At 40.4% G+C, this 20,601-nt stretch overlaps 1 non-coding gene across 1 annotated transcript; it reads left to right on the top strand.

The window, feature by feature from the left end:
* The first annotated feature begins 15,351 nt into the window (after positions 1-15,351).
* On the top strand, positions 15,352-15,458 carry LOC117314390 (U6 spliceosomal RNA). Its single transcript, XR_004529137.1, has one exon. It is a non-coding gene; the product is annotated as a U6 spliceosomal RNA (small nuclear RNA).
* The last annotated feature ends 5,143 nt before the right edge of the window (positions 15,459-20,601 follow it).

The following is a 20,601-nucleotide window of genomic DNA, read 5'->3' on the forward strand; positions in this document are numbered from 1 at the left end:
AGAATAGACCCCCATTCATGTCCTCCCCCTGCCTTTTGAATTATTCTATATTTGGATTTTAACTTTATACATAACAGAGCTGTTGGCCATTATATATGCCTCTTGTCTTCTTTTTTTTTTTCTCAGTTTAGGTTCTACTAATTGAACCAAGGTGGTTGTCTCCATCGATGTGGGCTGTGTTTATATTTCAAGGACATGATAAGACTTAACTTCAAGTTTTCTCCTAAGAATATTTTTGTCCTCTCAGTGTCAGTGTTCTGAAAAAAAAAATTTTATCATGCCAGCTTTCTCTAACTGCACATGCCAAGAGAACAAGTTTTGGAATTTCAAGAGAGTTTCATCTTAACCAGTTTTCTCCAGAGTCTAAAGAATATTGTGGCCACACGGTATTAAATCATTTTTCTCCTTAGTCATAGACTCATAGCTATAGGTGCTTCTGGGAAGCATGCAGTTAACTTCTTCCACCTGGTAGGGGTTTCAGTATCTGCAAAACAGCTCAAAGGACATGGCTCAGAATGTTATCTATAGTCCTTGGAAGAACTAAAAGTCCTTGACTTTTTTGAATGGCTGAAGTATTTTTATTTTGTCTTGCTTGACTGTTTTCCTTTCTGCATTTTCTCACTTCTCTGATTAAATTTATTCTTTCACTAAAGTTTTTCTATAGACAAAAAACAGGCAGAGGACATAGGTCGGGGTCTATTCTGGGAAGGTCTCGTAGGGTCCTGCTTGGTTACAAAATTGAAGGAGTATCTGTTAGAATGGTTGACTGAGTCATCATTAGTAATAATTATTAATCATATTTCATTACATGATTTTTTTATTGGAGTATAGTTGATTAACAATGTTGTATTAGTTTTTGCTGTACAGCAAAGTGAATCAGTTATACGTATACATATATCCACACTTTTCTAGATTCTTTTCCCATATAGGTCATTACAGCGAATTGAGTAGAGTTCCCTGGCTTATACAATAGGTTCTTATTAGTTATTTGTTATATATATAGTATTGTGTATATGTCAATCCCAATCTCCCAATTTATCCCTCCCCCCTGCCCCCCGCTTCCCCCTCTCATCACAATAAGTTTGTTTTCTAAATCTGTGACTCTATTTCTGTTTTGTAAATAAGTTCATTTGTACCATATATGTACCACATCTTCTTTATCCATTCCTCTGTAGATGGACATTTAGGTTGCTTCCATGTCCTGGCTATTGTAAATAGTGCTGCAGTGAACATTGGGGTGCATGTATCATTTCATTACATGATTTTTGAAATATACCTTAAAAGGATTCAACAAATCAAATGACATTGCTATAACAAAACTTTCTCCATTTCTATTTCCATTATTTATCTGAACTAGATTTCTCAGCATTTTTTTTAACATCTTTATTGGAGTATAATTGTTTTACAATGGTGTGCTAGCTTCTGCCCCACCACAAAGTGAATCAGCTATACATATACATATGTCCTCATATTTCTTCACTCTTGCATCTCCTTCCGACACATACTCCCATCCCACCCCTCTAGGTGGTCACAAAGCACCGAGCTCATCTCCCTGTGCCATGCGGCTGCTTCCCACTAGCTATCATTTTTACATTTGGTAGTGTATATATGTACATGCCACTCTCTCACTTTGTCCCAGCTTACCCTTCCCCCTCCCCGTATCCTCAAGTCCATTCTCTAGTAGGTCTGCAACTTTATTCCCGTCTTGCCCATAGGTTCTTCATGACCATTTTTTTTTTTAGATTCCATATATATGTGTTAGCATAAGGTATTTGTTTTTCTCTTTCTGACTTACTTCACTCTGTATGACAGTCTCTAGGTCCATCCGCCTCATTACAAATAACTCAGTTTTGTTCCTTTTTATGGCTGAGTAATATTCCATTGCATATATGTGCCACATCTTCTTTATCCATTCATCTGTTGATGGACAGTTAGGTTGCTTCCATGTCCTGACTATTGTAAATAGAACTGCAATGAACATTTTGATACATGACTCTTTTTGAATTATGCTTTTCTCAGGGTATATGCCCAGTAACGGGATTGCTGGGTCGTATGGTAGTTCTATTTTTAGTTTTTAAGGAACCTCCATAGTGTTCTCCATAGTGGCTGTATCAATTTACATTCCCGCCAACAGTGCAAGAGGGTTCCCTTTTCTCCACACCTGCTCCAGCATGTATTGTTTCTAGATTTTTTGATGATGGCCATTCTAACTGGTGTGAGGTGATACCTCATTGTAGTTTTGATTTGCATTTCTCTAATGATTAATGATGTTGAGCATTCTTTCATGTGTCTGCTGGCAATCTGTATATCTTCTTTGGAGAAATGTCTGTTTAGGTCTTCTGCCCATTTTTGGATTGGGTTGTTTGTTCTTTTGATATTGAGCTGCATGAGCTGCTTGTAAATTTTGGAGATTAATCCTTTGTCAGTTGCTTCATTTGCAAATATTTTCTCCCATTCTGAGGGTTGTCTTTCCGTCTTGTTTATGGTTTCCTTTGCTGTGCAAAAGCTTTTAAGGTTCATTAGGTCCCATTTGTTTATTTTTTTTTAATTTCCATTTCTCTAGGAGGTGGGTCAAACAGGATCTTGCTGTGATTTATGTCATAGAGTGTTCTGCCTATGTTTTCCTCTAAGAGTTTGATGGTATCTGGCCTTACATTTAGGTCTTTAATCCATTTCGAGCTTATTTTTGTGTATGGTGTTAGGGAGTGTTCTAATTTCATTCTTTTACATGCATCTGTCCAGTTTTCCCAGCACCACTTATTGAAGAGGCTGTCTTTTCTCCATTGTATATTCTTGCCTCCTTTCTCAAAGATAAGGTGACCATATGTGCGTGGGTTTATCTCTGGGCTTTCTATCCTGTTCCATTGATCTATATTTCTGTTTCTGTGCCGGTACCAGAGTGTCTTGATTACTGTAGCTTTGTAGTATAGTCAGAAGTCAGGGACCCTGATTCCTCCAGCTCTGTTTTTCTTTCTCAAGATTGCTTTGGCTATTCGGGGTCTTTTGTGTTTCCATACAAATTGTGAAATTTTATGTTCTAGTTCTGTGAAAAATGCCAGTGGTAGTTTGATAGGGATTGCACTGAATCTGTAGATTGCTTTGGGTAGTATAGTCATTTTCACAATGTTTATTCTTCCAATACAACAACATGGTATATCTCTCCATCTAATTGTATCATCTTTAATTTCTTTCATCAGTGTCTTATAATATTCTGCATACAGGTCTTTTGTCTCCTTAGGTAGGTTTATTCCTAGGTCTTTTATTCCGTTTGTTGCAATGGTAAATGGGAGTGTTTTCTTTTTTTTTTTTTTTTTTTTTTTTTTTTTGCGGTACGCGGGCCTCTCACTGTTGTGGCCTCTCCCGTTGCGGAGCAACAGGCTCCGGACGCGCAGGCTCAGCAGCCATGGCTCACGGGCCCAGCCGCTCCGCGGCATGTGGGATCTTCCCGGACCAGGGCACGAACCCGTGTCCCCTGCATCGGCAGGCGGACTCTCAACCACTGCGCCACCAGGGAAGCCCGGGAGTGTTTTCTTAATTTCACTTTCAGATTTTTCATCATTAGTGTATAGGAATGCAAGAGACGTCTGTGCATTAATTTTGCATACTGCTACTTTACCAAATTCATAGATTAGCTCTAGTAGTTTTCTGGTAGCATCTCTAGGATTCTCTATGTATAGTATCATGTCATCTTCAAACAGTGACAGCTTCACTTATTCTTTTCTGTTTTGGATTCCTTTTATTTCTTTTTCTTCTCTGATTGCTGTGGCTAAAACTTCCAAAACTATGTTGAATAATAGTGGTGAGAGTGGGCAACCTTGTCTTGTTCCTGATCTTAGTGGAAATGGTTTCAGTTTTTCATCCTTGAGGATGATGTTGGCTGTGGGTCTGTCATATGTGGCCTTTATTATGTTGAGGTAAGTTCCCTCTTTACCTACTTTCTGGAGGGTTTTTATCATAAATGGGTGTTGAATTTTGTCAAAAGCTTTCTTTGCATCTATTGAGATGATCATATGGTTTTTCTCCGTCAATTTGTTAATATGGTGTATCACGTTGATTGATTTGCGTATACTGAAGAATCCTTGCATTCCCTGGATAAACCCCACTTGATCGTGGTGTATGATCCTTTTAATGTGCTATTGGATTCTGTTTGCTAGTATTTTGTTGAGGATTTTTGCATCTATGTTCATCAGTGATATTGGCCTGTAATTTCCTTTCTTTGTGACATCCTTGTCTGGTTTTGGTATCAGGGTGATGGTGGCCTCGTAGAATGAGTTTGGGAGTGTTCCTACCTCTGCTATATTTTGGGAGAGTTTGAGAAGGATAGGTGTTAGCTCTTCTCTAAATGTTTGATAGAATTCACCTGTGAAGCCATCTGGTCCTGGGCTTTTGTTTGTTGGAAGATTTTTAATCACAGTTTCAATTTCAGTGCTTGTGATTGGTCTGTTCATATTTTCTATTTCTTCCTCGTTCAGTCCTGGAAGGTTGTGCATTTCTAAGAGTTTGTCCATTTCTTCCAGATTGTCCACTTTATTGGCCTATAGTTGCTTGTAGTAATCTCTCATGATCCTTTGTATTTCTGCAGTGCCAGTTGTTACTTCTTTTTCATTTCTAATTCTATTGATTTGAGTCTTTTCCCTTTTTTTCTTTATAGTCTGGCTAATGGTTCATCAATTTTTTTATCTTCTCAAAGAACCAGCTTTTAGTTTTATTGATCTTTGCTATCATTTCCTTCATTTCTTTTTCAGTTATTTCTGATCTGACCTTTATGATTTCTTTCCTTCTGCTAACTTTGGGGGTTTTTTGTTCTTCTTTCTCTAATTGCTTTAGGTGTAAGGTTAGGTTGTTTATTTGAGATGTTTCTTGTTTCTTAAGGTAGGATTGTATTGCTATAAACTTTCTTCTTAGAACTGCTTTTGCTGCATTCCATAGGTTTTGGGTCGTCATGTTTTCATTGTCATTTGTTTCTAGGTATTTTTTGATTTCCTCTTTGATTTCTTCAGTGATCTCTTGGTTATTAAGTAGTGTGTTGTTTAGCCTCCATGTGTTTGTATTTCTTACAGATTTTTTCCTGTAATTGATCTCTACTCTCTTAGCGTGTGCTCGAAAAAGATACTTGATATGATTTCAATTTTCTTAAATTTACCAAGGCTTGATTTGTGACCCAAGGTATGATCTATCCTGGAGAATGTTCCATGAGCACTTGAGAAGAAAGTGTATTCTGTTGTTTTTGGATGGAATGTCCTATGAATATCAATTAAGTCCATCTTGTTTAATGTATCATTTAAAGCTTGTGTTTCCTTGTTTATTTTCATTTTGGATGATCTGTCCATTGGTGAAAGTGGGGTGTTAAAGTCCCCTACTGTGATTGTGTTACTGTCGGTTTCGCCTTTTATGGCTGTTAGTGTTTGCCTTATGTAATGAGGTGCTCCTATGTTGGGTGCATAAATATTTACAATTGTTGTATCTTCTTCTTGGATCGATCCCTTGATCATTATGTCGCGTCCTTCTTTGTCTCTTGTAATAGTCTTGGTTTTAAAGTCTATTTTGTCTGATATGAGAATTGCTACTCCAGCTTTCCTTTGATTTCCATTTGCATGGAATATCTTTTTCCATCCCCTCACTTTTAGTCTGCTTGTGTCCCTAGGTCTGAAGTGGGTCTTTTGTACACAGCATATATACAGGTCTTGTTTTTATATCCATTCAGGCAATCTATGTCTTTTGGTTGGAGCATTTAATCCATTTACATTTAAGGTAATTATCGATATGTATGTTTCTGTTACCATTTTGTTAATTGTTTTGGGTTTATTATTTTAGGTCTTTTCCTTCTCTTGTGTTTCCTGCCTAGAGAAGTTCCGTTAGCATTTGTTGTAAAGCTGGTTTGGTGGTGCTGAATTCTCTTAGCTTTTGCTTGTCTGTAAAAGTTTTAATTTCTCCGTTGAATCTGAATGAGATCCTTGCTGGGTAGAGTAAACTTGGTTGTAGGTTTTACCCTTTCATCACTTTAAATATGTCCTGCCACTCCCTTCTGGCTTGCAGGGTTTCTGCTGAAAGATCACCTGTTAACCTTATAGGGATTCCCTTGTATGTTATTTGTTGTTTTTCCCTTGCTGCTTTTAGTATTTTTTCTTTGTATTTAATTTTTGATAGTTTGATTAATATGTGTCTTGACGTTTTTCTCCTTGGATTTATCCTGTATGGGACTGTCTGTGCTTCCTGTAGTTGATTGACTATTTCCTTTCCTATATTAGGGAAGTTTTCAACTATAATCTCTTCAAGTATTTTCTCAGTCCCTTTCTTTTTCTCTTCTTCTTCTAGGACCCCTATAATTCGAATGTTGTTGTGTTTAATTTTGTCCCAGAGGTCTCTTAAAGTGTCCTCAATTCTTTTCATTTTTTTTTCTTTATTCTGCTCTGCAGTAGTTATTTCCACTATTTTATCTTCCAGGTCACTTATCCGTTCTTCTGCCTCACTTATTCTGCTATTGATTCCTTCTAGAGAATTTTAAATTTCATTTATTGTGTTGTTCATCACTGTTTGTTTGCTCTTTAGTTCTTCTAGGTCCTTGTTAAACTTTTCTTGTATTTTCTCCATTCTATTTCCAAGATCTTGGATCATATTTACTATCATTCTTTTTCAGGTAGACTGCCTATTTCCTCTTCAATTGTTTGGTCTAGTGGGTTTTTGCCTTTCTCCTTCCTCTGCTGTGCATTTCTCTGTCTTCTCATTTTGCTTAACTTACTGTGTTTGGGGTCTCCTTTTCGCAGGCTGCAGGTTCGTAGTTTCCATTGTTTTTGGCGTCTGTCCCCAGTGACTAAGGTTTGTTCAGTGGGTTGTGTAGGCTTCCTGGTGAGGGGACTAGTGCCTGTGTTCTGGTGGATAAGGCTGGATCTTGTCTTTCTGGTGGGTAGGTCCACGTCTGGTGGTGTGTTTTGGGCTGTCTGTGGCCTTATTATGATTTTAGGCAGCCTCTCTGCTAATGGACGGGGTTGTGTTCCTGTCTTGCTAGTTGTTTGGCATAGGGTGTCCAGCACTGTAACTTACTGGTCATTGAATGGTGCTGGGTCTTGGCATTGAGATGGAGATCTCTGGGAGATTTTCACCATTTGATATTACGTGGAGCTGGGAGGTCTCTTGTGGACCAGTGTCCTGAACTTGGTTCTCTCATCTCAGTGGCACAGCCCTGACACCTGGCTGGAGCACCAAGAGCCTGTCCTCCACACAGCTCAGAATAAAAGAGAGAGAAAAAAGAAAGAAAGAAAGAAGGAGATAAGATAAAATAAAATAAAGTAAAATAAAATAAAGTTATTAAAAAATAATTATTGAGAAAAAATTTTTAAAAAAGAAAAAAAGGGCAGACAGAACCTTAAGACAAATGGTAAAAGCAAAGCTATACAGACAAAATCACACACATACACACTCACAAAAAGAGAAAGAGGGAAAAATATATATTTATCGTTGCTCCCAAAGTCCACCTCCTAAGTTTGGGATCATTCGTTGTCTATTCAGGTATTCCACAGATGCAGGTACATCAAGTTGATTGTGGAGATTTAATCCGCTGCTCCTGAGGCTGCTGGGAGAGATTTCCCTTTCTCTTCTTTGTTCTCACAGCTCCCAGGGGCTCTGCTTTGGATTTGGCCCCGCCTCTGCGTGTAGGTCGCCGGAGGGCGTCTGTTCTTCGCTCAGACAGGACGGGGTTAAAGGAGCCGCTGATTCGGGGGCTCTGGCTCACTCAGTCTGGGGGTGGGTGGGAGGGGTACGGAATGCAGGGTGAGCCTGCGGCGGCAGAGGCCAGCGTGACGTTGCACCACCCTGAGGCGCGGCGTGCGTTCTAGGAAAGTTGTCCCTGGATCACGGGACCGTGGCAGCGGCAGGCTGCACAGGCTCCCGGGAGGATTGGTGTGGAGAGTGACCTGTGCTCGCACACAGGCTTCTTGGTGGTGGCAGCAGCAGCCTTAGCGTCTCATGTCCGTCTCTGGGGTCTGCGCTGATAGCTGCATCTCACGCCCGTATCTTGAGTTCCTTTAAGCAGCTCTCTTAATCCCCTCTCCTTGTGCACCAGGAAACAAAGAGGCAAGAAGAAGTCTTTCTCTCTCTCTCTCTTTTTAAAAATTTATTTATTTTTTATTTTTATTTTATTTTTGGCTGCATTGGGTCTTCTTTGCTATGCGTGGGCTTTCTCTAGTTGCGGCGAGCAGGGGCTACTCTTCGTTGTGGTGTGCGGGCTTCTCATTGCGGTGGCTTCTCTTATTGCAGAGCACGGGGTCTAGGAGCACGGGCTTCAGTAGTTGTGGCACGTGGGCTCAGTAATTGTGGCTCGTGGGCTCTAGAGTGCAGGCTCAGTAGTTGTGGCGCACGGGCTTAGTTGCTCCACAGCATGTGGGATCTTCCCAGACCAGGGCTCGAACCCATGTCCCCTGCATTGGCAGGTGGATTCTTAACCACTTAGCCACCAGGAAAGCCCAAGAAGAAGTCTCTTGCCTCTTCGGCAGCTCCACACTTTTTCCTGGACTCCCTCTTGGCTAGCTGTGGTGCACTAGCCCCCTTCAGGCTGTGTTCATGCAGTCAACCCTAGTCCTCTCCCTGGGAACTGACCGAAGCCGGGGCCTCAGCTCCCAGCCCCCACCTGTCCCAGCGGGTGAGCAGACAAGCCTCTCGGGCTGGTGAGTGCTGGGCAGCACCGATCCTCTGTGCAGGAATCTCTCCGCTTTGCCCTCTGTACCCCTGTTGCTGCGCTCTTCTCTGTGGCTCCAAAGCTTCCCCCCTCCACCACCCACAGTCTCCACCGACAAAGGGCCTTCCTAGTGTGTGGAAACCTTTCTTCCTTCACAGCTCCCTCCCACTGGTGCGGGTCCTGTCCTAGTTCTTTTGTCTCTGTTTTTTCAATTTTTTTTGCTCTACCCAGGTACGTGGGGAGTTTCTTGCCTTTTGGGAGGTCTGAGTTCTTCTGCCAGTGTTCAGTAGGTGTTCTGTAGGAGTTGTTCCACCTGTAGATGTACTTCTGATGTATTTGTGGGGAGGAAGGTGATCTCTGCCTCTTACTCTTCCACCATTTGAAGCTCCTCCTCTCAGCATCTTTATCTATAAAAAATTAAGATGGAATTCATGCTGAATTCTACAGATTATGGTAATAAATAGCATTTATAATTTATAAATACATGCTACAATTTTTTTAACATCTTTATTGGAGTATAATTGTTTTACAATGGTGTGTTAGTTTCTGCTTTATAACAAAGTGAATCAGCTATACATATATATATATGTCCCCATATCTCTTCCCTACAATGGTGTGTTAGTTTCTGCTTTATAACAAAGTGAATCAGCTATACATATATATATGTCCCCATATCTCTTCCCTCTTGCATCTCCCTCCCTCCCACCCTCCCTATCCCACCCCTCTAGGTGGTCACAAAGCATCGAGCTGATCTCCCTGTGCTATGCAGCTGCTTCCCACTAGCTATCGGTTTTACGTTTCGTAGTGTATATATGTACATGCCACTCTCTCACTTTGTCCCAGCTCACCCTTCCCTCTCCCCATGTCCTCAAGTCCATTCTCTAGTAGGTCTGCATCTTTATTGCTGTCCTGCCCCTAAGTTCTTCATGACCTTTTTTTTCTTTAGATTCAATATATATGTGTTACATGCTACAATTTTTCAAACGAACTTATTTCATTAAGAGAAGCTTTTCCAATAAATTTGTATTTTAATGTTTAATAATTATACACCGACATTTCAGTACAATTATGTTGTTTTGATTGTTTCTGTGTTAAAAAAATGTAATCACAACTAAATGCAGAAGAATTTTTTTTTTTCAATACGCGGGCCTCTCACTGTTGTGGCCTCTCCTGTTGTGGAGCACAGGCTCTGGACGTGCAGGCTCAGTGGCCGTGGCTCATGGGCCTAGCCGCTCCGTGGCACGTGGGATCCTCCTGGACCGGGGCATGAACCTGTGTCCCCTGCATCGGCAGGCAGACTCTCAACCACTGCGCCACCAGGGAAGCCCCCAGAATTTTTATTTAGAATTAAAAATTGAGGTAAAATAAAATTTTAAATGGAAATGAAAGAAAAAAAATATAGGCTTTTCTCTTCCAGGCTGGAATCAGCCATTTATCTAAGGAATCCTGGTTCTTTTCGTAGAGAATGGTATTTAGAAACTAATATCTCAGCACTAAATGAGTTTACTGCTTCTGGGGTGTCATTGCTTTTAGGTTCTCAAATCAGTCAGAGCCACTTACACACACACACACACACACACACACACACACATCTATATCTCCATGTCTCTATTTATCTGTCTATTAAAATCTATGAATTCATACTGATACTTCCAAATCCAATTCAATATCCCAGGGTTCACTTTAATGGCTCTCTTCCATACTTTTAACTCTCTTCTCTCGTAGTGAGAAATCTGTCTCCCAGCATATTTACTCAGTCCTAGAATACACTGAAGCTTTAACCAGACGATCAAAGTTAGCCTTATCAACGGTGGAACTAATTGACATTCTTTGTCTCTGACATAATACAGTGGGAAGAAGTTTTTAAATGCCTAACTCTAATTCTTCTAGATTTGTTGTTATTAACATTTCTATTAGTGCACAATCAAAATGATCATAATCACAATGAATTGTTGGTAAATAATCATTAAACATAAATGTACAATTTTATCAGAAAAGCCTCTTAATTAAGTGCATTGTACTTTAAAGAATGATGGCGTGTATCATAATGGAATGTTAATTATTATAAAATCAGAAAAACTTTTACAAAGTCACTGCCAGACACATTCTTCAAAAGTAATATACTCACAGGAAATGGGTTCAGGATGGCGGAGTAGAAGGACGTGTGCTCACTCCCTCTTGCGAGAGCACCGGAATCACAACTAACTGCTGGACAATAATCGACAGGAGGACACTGGAACTCACCAAAGGGGATACCTCACGTCCAAAGACAGGAGAGAGGCCATGGTGAGAGAGTAGGAGGGGCACAATCACAATAAGATCAAACCCCGTAACCACTGGGTGGGTGACTCACAAACTGGAGAACAATTACAACACAGAAGTCCACCCACTGGAGTGAAGGTTCTGAGCCTCACGTCGGGCTTCCCAACCTGGGGGTCCAGCAACGGGAGGAGGAATTCCCAGAGAGTGTGACTTTGAAGGCTGGCGGGATTTGATTGCAAGACTTCAGCAGGATTGGGGGAAACAAGGAGTCTACTCTTGGAGGGCACACACACAGTAGTGTGTGCATCAGGACCCAGGGGGAAGGAGAAGTGACCCCATGGGAGCCTGAACCAGACCTACCTGCTAATGTTGGAGGGTCTCCTGCAGAGGCGGGGGGCTGGCTGTGGCTCACCATGGGGACAAGGACACAGGCAGCAGAGGTTCTGGGAAGTGTTCCTTGGAATGGGCCCTCCCGGAGTCCACCATTAGTCCCACCAAAGAGCCTGTAGCCTCCAGTTCTGGGTCACCTCAGGCCAAACAACCCACAGGGAGGGAACTCAGCCCCACCCATCAGCAGACAAGGGGATTAAAGTTTTACTGAGCTCTGCCTAGCAGAGCAACACCCAGCTCTACCCACCACCAGTCCCTCCCATCAGGAAGCTTGAACAAGCCTCTTAGATAGCCTCATCCACCACAGGGCAGACAGCAGAAACAAGAAGAACTACAATCCTGCAGCCTGTGGAACGAAAAGCACATTCACAGAAAGATAGACAAAATGAAAAGGCAAAGGACTATGTACCAGATGAAGGAACAAGATAAAACCCCAGAAAAACAACTAAACAAAGTGGAGATAGGCTAACTTCCAGAAAAAGAATTCAGAATAATGATAGTGAAGATGATCCAGGATCTCAGAAAAAGAATGGAGGCAAAAATTGAGACGATTCAAGAAATGTTTAACAGGGCTTCCCTGGTGGCGCAGTGGTTGAGAGTCCACCTGCCGATGCAGGGGACACGGGTTCGTGACCCGGTCCGGGAAGATCCCACATGCCACGGAGTGGCTGGGCCCGTGAGCCATGGCCACTGAGCCTGCACGTCCGGAGCCTGTGGGAGAGGCCACAACAGTGACAGGCCCGCGTACCGCAAAAAAAAAAGACACATGTACCCGAATGTTCATTGCAGTACTATTTACAATAACCAGCTCATGGAAGCAACCTAAATGCCCATTGAAAGACAGTGGATAAAGAAGATGTGGTACTAGATATATACAATGGAATATTTCTCAGCTATTAAAAGGAATGAAATTGGGTCATTTCTAGAGACATGGATGGACCTAGAGATTGTCATACAGAGTGAAATAAGTCAGAAAGAGAAAAACAAATATCGTATATTAACACATATATGTGGAATCTAGAAAAATGGAACAGATGAACCGATTTGCAAGGTAGAAATAGAGACACAGATGTAGAGAACAAATGTATGGACACCAAGGGGGGAAGCGGGGGTGGGGGGTGGTGGTGGTGGGATGAACTGGGAGATTGGGATTGACATGCATACACAAATATGTATAAAATAGACAACTAATAAGAAAAAAATAATATACTCAAAGACAAATAAAGATGGCAGAACTACTTCAGATTAAAGGGGACTAAACAGACATGGCAACTAAATAAAATGACATTGCATAATAGACCCGGTGGTAGTAGAGTGGGTGAAGAGAATATTTACATATTCTCCAAGCATCTTTTCACAAATTACTTAAGTACACAGTGGAGAAACCTGGGAGACATCACTTAAGCAAGTGATCAAAGCAACACCTGGTCTGGGATTTTCTTTTGCTGCAGAAGACATTATTGAGAAAATTAGCAAAATATGATTGAGGTTTGTAGATTAAATAAGAGAATTGTACTCATGTTAATCTCCTGATTTTGTACATTTCTCCTGATTTTCACAATTGTACTGTGTTTGTGAAAGAGAATGTTATTATTTTTAGAAAACACACACACACACACACACACACACACACACAAAACAGGAAGTACTTCTCTGTTTTATGGAGATACTTAGGAGAAAATGAACAGTATGTTTTCTACTTCACTTTCAGATGACTGAGAAAATAAAATGTGTGAGAATATATGTACCCAATTGATAACATGTAAATGTACATTCATTCTCCAATTTTTTCCCCCCATTTTTTGATATCAGGCCAAGGCTATTCCTTTTTTATTGGTTTCACTGACTATAGTTCTGCCTCCTTATTCTGGAATAATCTTACATCTATCGAGTCTAAGATAACCAGTTTTAGATTCTTTCAAAGAGTCAGAGCTTAAACACATTTTTCAAGCAATCTGTATAGATTTTTAGGTTTTTTGCTAATCTTTTTCAATTTCTATTCACATTTAATCCAATAACATCTTTTTAGTCACTCACTTTTCCGAGATGATTCCCTCTTACAGAAACAACTCTTCATTGAATTCATATTTTATCCATTCGTGAAATGTTTGTTAACTATGTAGAGAACGTAAGGGTGCAGGGCCTAAAATGTCTCGACTAGTGACGATGTCGCTAGATAAATATTTTTGGAAGAAGGTTCCAAGGGATATTACTAATAATAAAATTAAAATAATGACGTTCACACCCACCAGCGCTGTGACGTTTCCAAGGCTGACCATAAAAGGCCAAAAAGTGGGCAGTGGCCCAATTCCTGGAAATCTTGACCCCCTTCTCCAAAACAGTTGGAATATTCCTCCAACTTATTAGTCTATGAAATTATCCAGCCCGTAAAACTAACCACCACATATTTCAGGGCCTCTCGCCTTCTGAGATGGTCCATACTCTGTGGAGTATGTTTCTCCCAGGGCCTCTCTTACCTTTTGAGTTGGACTGCATTCTGTCTACGGAATGTGTGTCTCTCTAAATAAATCCACTTCTTACCTATCAAAATTAATTAATTAATTGATAATGTTCCAAAAGTGAAGTAAGGTGCAATGTTACATGGATCTCCCCATCACTCCCAACCAAGTGATAATAACAATGAACAGCATCAGTTGTTTTGTATACTGGGCAGACTGTTATGAACGATACTAATTAGAATATTTGGCACTAACCTATTAAGAAAAGTTATAATTGAATCTTATTAGTCTACTCAGAAAATGTACCAAGCAGTTTTCTTTTTTCTTTGTTGAAGTGTAGTTGATTTACAATTCTGTGTTAGTTTAAGGTGTACAGCAAAGTGATTCACTTATATATATATACATTTGTTTTCAGATTCTTTTTTTTTTTTTTTTTTTTGCGGTACTCGGGCCTCTCACTGTTGTGCCCTCTCCCATTGCAGAGCACAGGCTCCGGATGCACAGGCTCAGCAGCCATGGCTCACGGGCCTAGCCGCTTCATGGCATGTGGGATCTTCCCTGACTGGGGCATGAACCCGTGTCCCCTGCATCAGCAGGTGGACTCTCAACCACTGCGCCACCAGGGAAGCCCTGTTTTCAGATTCTTTTCCATTATAGGTTATTACAAGATATTGAATATAGTTTTTTGTGCTATACGGTAGGTCCTTGTTTATCTATTTTATATATAGTAATGTATATCTGTTAATCCCAAACTCCTAATTTATCCCTCCTTCCACTCAAGTAGCTTTCTAAGTGCCGGGAATATATCAGAGAACAAATTCTCTCCTCATTATGGAGCATATATTCAGATGTGGCAAGTGGGGGAAGGGAAATACTGATAGCCAGGAAAAAATATGCCAAATAAGTAAGTAAATTATACTGTATGTTAGAAAGTGAAAGTTATATAGATTAAAAGCAACCTTTTATAACTCGCTGAGAAGCTGTCTGAGTTGTGATTTGAAGAGGGTGAGGGAATTAATGTTCAAGACAAAGGAAACAGCTAGTACAGTGGTCCCAAGACAAGACTATGTTTGGTGTGCTTGAGGAATAGCAAGGTGGCCAGTATGGGTGAAGATTAATGAGTGGGGAAGGAATTGAAGTAGATTCAGAGAAGTAAGGAGGGCGGTGGTGGTGGGAGCTGGTCAGCCCCCTGCAGACCACTTTAAGTAGTTCAGCTTTTACTCTGAGTGAGATAGAGAGCCTTTGGAGAATTTCAAGTAAATGAATGACACGATCTGATTTAAACTGTAAAAGATTTACTCTAGCTATCTTGTTTAGAATAGATACTAGGGAGGGGTAAAGAGAGTTAGAAGGCTGAGGCAGGATTCTAGGCATCAGATAATGATGACTCTGACCAGGGTCATTGTAATAGATGGAGATATATTTCTAAAGTAATGCAAATAGGATTCCCCACAGAACTGGATATAAGATATGGGAGAAAGAGAGGAAACAAGGACGACTCCAAAAATTTTTGTCAGAAGAACTGAAAGTTGGTGGTGTTTCCATCAAATACCTTTACTGTGACAGTGAGTGCTTGCTTTGGCAGAACATATACTAAAATTGGAACGAAACAGAGAAGATTAGCATGGCCCCTGCACAAGGATGACACACAAATTTGTGAAGCATTCCATATTTTTGGTGAAAGACTTGTACTCCGAAAACTATAAAACACTGATGAAAGATACCAAAGGTGACATAAACAGATGGAGAAATATGCCATGTCCTTGGATTGGAGAATCAATATTGTGAAAATGACTATACTACCCAAAGCAATCTACAAATTCAATGCAATCCCTATCAAACTACCAATGGCATTCTTCAGAGAATTAGAACAAAAAATTTTACAATTTGTATGGAAACACAAAAGACGCCAAATAGCCAAAGCCATCTTGAGAATGAAAAACGGAGGTGGAGGAATCAGGCTCCCTGACTTCAAACTATAACACAAAGCTACAGTAATCAAGACAGTATGGCACTGGCACAAAAACAGAAATATAGATCAATGGTACAGGATAGAATGCCCAGAGATAAACCCACACACATATGGCCACCTAATTTATGACAAAGGAGGTAAGAACATACAATAGAGAAAAGACAGTCTTTTCAATAAGTAGTGCTGGGAAAACTGGACAGCTACATGTAAAAGAATGAAATTAGAACACTCCCTAACACCATACACAAAAATAAACTCCAAATGGCTTAAAGACCTAAATGTAAGACCGGACACTATAAAACTCTTAGAGGAAAACATAGGAAAAACACTCTTTGACATAAACCACAGCTCTTTTTTGACCCACCTCCTAGAGTAATGAAAATAATAACAAAAATAAACAAATGGCACCTCAATGAAGGAAACCATAAACAAGATGAAAAGACAATGCTCAGAATGGGAGATAATATTTGCCAACGAAGGAACTGACAAAGGATTAATCTCCAAAATATACAAACAGCTCATGGAGCTCAATATCAAAACAACAAACAACCCAATTAAAAAATGGGCAGAAGGCCTAAATAAACATTTCGCCAAAGACATACAGGGCTTCCCTGGTGGCGCAGTGGTTGGGAGTCTGCCTGCTGATGCAGGGGTCGCGGGTTCGTGACCCAGTCCGGGAGGATCCCACATGCCGCGGGGCGGCTGGGCCTGTGGGCTTGCGCATCCAGAGCCTGTGCTCCGCAACGGGAGAGACCACAGGTGAGAGGCCTGCGTACTGCAAAAAAAAAAAAGAAGACATGCAGATGGCCAAGAGGCATATGAAAATCTGCTCAACATTACTAATTATTAGAGAAATGAAAATCAAAACTACAATGAGGTATCATCTCACACTGGTCAGAATGGCCATTATCAAAAAATCTAGGCAATAAATGCTGGAGAGGGTGTGTTGAAAAGGTAACCCTCCTGCACTGTTGGTAGGAATGTAAATTGATACAACCACTATGGAAAACAGTATGGAGGTTCCCCAAAAAACTAAAAACAAAACTACCATATGACCCAGCAATCCCACTACTGGGCATATACCCTGAGAAAACCATAATTCAAAAAGAGTCATGTACGACAATGTTTATTGCAGTTGTACTTACAATAGCCAGGACATGGAAACAACCTAACTGTCCGTTGGCAGATGAATGGATAAAGAAGATGTGGCACATATGTACAATGGAATATTACTCAGCCATAAAAAGAAATGAAAGTGAGTTATTTGTAGTGAGGTGGATGGACCTGGAGTCTGTCATACAGAGCGAAGTAAGTCAGAAAGAGAAAAACAAATACCATATGCTAATGCATATATATGAAATCTAAAAAAAAATGGTACTGATGAACCTAGTGGCAGGGCAGGAATAATTATGCAGACATAGAGAGTGGACTTGAGGACTCAGGGTGGGGAGGGCGAAGCTGGGGTGAAGTGAGAGAAGCATCGACATATACACACTACCAAATGCAAAATAGACAGCTAGTGGGAAGCAGCCACATAGCACAGGGAGATCAGCTCAGTGCTTTGCGATGACCTAGAGGGGTGGGAAAGTGAGGGTGGGAGGGAGGCTCAAGAGAGAGGGCATTTGGGGATATATGTATGCATATGGCTGATTCACTTTGTTGTACAACAGAAACTAACACAGCACTGTGAAGCAATCATACTGCAGTAAAGATGTGTTAAAAAAATCTGACAGTGAAAACCTAGAAGCCATATTGGTAACCCATGGACTTTCCCTATTTACCTCCTGTAATGCCTGGTATTACTTTGGTTAGAAAAGTTCCGCTGAAAACTTTTTTTTTTTTGCGGTACGCGGGCCTCTCACTGTTGTGGTGGCCTCTCCCGTTGCGGAGCACAGGCTCCGGACGCGCAGGCTCAGCGGCCATGGCGCACGGGCCCAGCCGCTCCGCGGCATGTGGGATCCTCCCAGACCGGGGCACGAACCCGTGTCCCCTGCATCGGCAGGCGGACTCTCAACCACTGCGCCACCAGGGAAGCCCCTGAAAACTTTTAATATCAGTTTCAGATTGCCTTCTTTATGGAGTTGGCTGTGCTCAAAGAATTAGAGCTGAGTTTGAATCTGAATTCGAATCAGTCCCCAGAAATACTCCATTCAGAGTTACACAGCAGTCCATTTTGGCACATTTCTTAGTGGCTGTTCGTACTTGTTCTCTAACAATTTTTTCCTAGCATCTAAGTCAAGTTTTTGATCTGGTGATCAACATAACAGATGTCATTTATCTTGATCATAAAAGCTGTCACACAATAATTACAGTAAATTATTTTTTTGTTCGTTTGTTTAGGGTTTGTTTTTTACCCACTGACCTTTGGTGGTTACTATCTAGGCACTTGTTTCTCTGTGTATTTATAAGTTGAGCTGATTGACAGGTCATGATCTATATGAATGATTCTTCTTTCTTTTTATCCATACTCGGATGATTTTCATGTACCGATCATTGCAGTCAATGTCGAATCTCTCAAAATTTCTTCCTCTCTGACTTAGTTGCTTGGCAGAAAACCTAGGAGTCATCCACACCATTCCATTATCACTGTCATCCGTAACCAAGTCTATTTTCTTCTTTATTCTAATATCTGTTAGCTACAGTCTCCTCTTAGTGTGCACCACACCTGTTTCAACTCATCCTTAACCTTTCTTTCTTGAATTACTTGTGTAGCCAATACAGCAAAAATTACTTATTTAAAAGCCGTCTCTAGTTACTTCAACATTCTAGGAATTGCAGAAGTCATCTTTAGGGGCTCATTTGTTTGGACAAACCCATTAATGGACCTCTGATTATAAAAGCTAAAGACAAGTAACTGAAACTAGTAGGAAAGCTCTACAAACAAAGCAAAATAATCATCCTCAATGTGTGTCAAGATTATTATTTGGCTAAATTATGATGGATTATTACTATGTTTATGTTTCTTACTCTTTGAAGCCCTGGGACCTGGTGAAGAAGTAATATTAGAGAGAGACATCTGATTTGAGTAGAAACAAGTTCCAGAAACATGACAGAATGTTAGAGGAAGCCCTGTGACAGGGCAAGGTTAATGGACACAAGGGAAAGTACTATCTGAAACTCAATTTTAAGTTTTCAGTTTTGTTTTCCTAATGATTTCTTTAAATCTTTATTTAAGAACTCTCTGCAGTAATATTAGGAAGAGACATGGACAAGAGAACAGAAGTAATCCTAAATAAGGGGGAGAGGTAGTTTGAGAGGTGATCAAAAGATGTAAACATCCGCCGAAAGTTTGAGAACTTTTAGGCACTGGGACTGACTTCCTTGATAGATCGCAGGGGAAAGTCTCAAATTACAGATGTTTGGGTATTAAAAGGAAAGTTAGCTTTAGATGTGTGGGTATTTTGTGCCCACTTGGGATACACAGCCTGCTTTCAATATTGTTCTTTGTTCTCTTTCTGAGCGATCATTCTGTCTTTTGTATATAACCCTATTTCCCTCTTGACTAACCTCTTTCATTAAATCCCCGTTATCTTCCATACAAAGCCAAGACTGCTTGCTTGTCCTTTTCTCCTTAACTTCCAAATGTAAATCCTTCCATATCTTTAGATAACCTACATTTTATTCATCCAAGTTCCTTAGTGTGTCATATTTTCACATGCTTCAAAGTCTTTGCACTAATTATACCTGTGATGGAAAGATTTCCTCCCTTATCTGAGTGACGATTATTGATGCAGTTACAGATTTAGCCCAAGACAGAGCTTTCTTGATCCCCTTTATGTCGAGTTAGGAGATACTTACCATGCTCTCATAGTATCCGTGTACACTGCCATCAAAACCTATGCCAGACTCTGCTGTAGTTGCTGATTTTCTTGTTCATGGTGTCATGTTCATCTATGAATTCATACCAACTATCCCAGATACTAGCATCTACCGGGTGTTCAGTAAATATTTCCTAAGTAATCAAATCAATAAGTTATAGTAGTTAGGGAGCCACATGATGTTATAAAAAATACTCATTTAGGGCTTCCCTGGTGGCACAGTGGTTGAGAGTCCACCTGCCAATGCAGGGGACACGGGTTTGTGCCCCGGTCCGGGAGGATCCCACATGCCGCGGAGCGGCTGGGCCCCTGAGCCATGGCCGCTGAGCCTGCGCGTCCGGAGCCTGTGCTCCGCAATGGGAGAGGCCGCAGCAGTGAGAGGCCCGCGTACCGCAAAAAAAAAAAAAAAAAAAAATACTCATTTACTTTTAATATAAAAATAAAATATTTAGTATAGATCAGTCATAAATTAAATACAATTCAATTTTTGTTTTATCACTTCAGAGCTTTAAGTATATGCATAGATGTATGTGTACAAATACAAGTATTTTCAGATATTTGTAAAATTTTATCATATTGTATCATAATATTCCTGCTTCTCTCACTTATAAAATAGTATGGATTTTCCCAGTCAGTACATAGAAAGTGAATTATTATTTTTAACAGCTACATACAATTCCATTGAATGGATGTTCTAAATTTTATTGACAATTGTCTCTTGTTAGACATATGCTTATTTGAAAACTTTCACTATCCTAAATGACTATGCATATTTACATTTGCATACTTGTCCTCTTGTTTCCTCTGGATCTATGCCTATGAGTGAATTCGTAAATATCTTGGACTTAAGTGTTTAATAGTAAACACAGGGGGAAGTCTGTGCTGTGTACACTTTGTACCCTTCTTATGGATATAAAAGGCTGAGGTTTTCTGCAAGTAACTGGGTGTGATGTTCCTGGTTTTTGCAACAGCTGCTTTCAGAAAGGGAAGAACATTACACTCTTACGAAAAGAATCCATTTATGAAAAC

This window comes from Tursiops truncatus, chromosome 11 (genome assembly GCF_011762595.2).
Source record: "Tursiops truncatus isolate mTurTru1 chromosome 11, mTurTru1.mat.Y, whole genome shotgun sequence".
NCBI lineage: Eukaryota > Metazoa > Chordata > Mammalia > Artiodactyla > Delphinidae > Tursiops > Tursiops truncatus.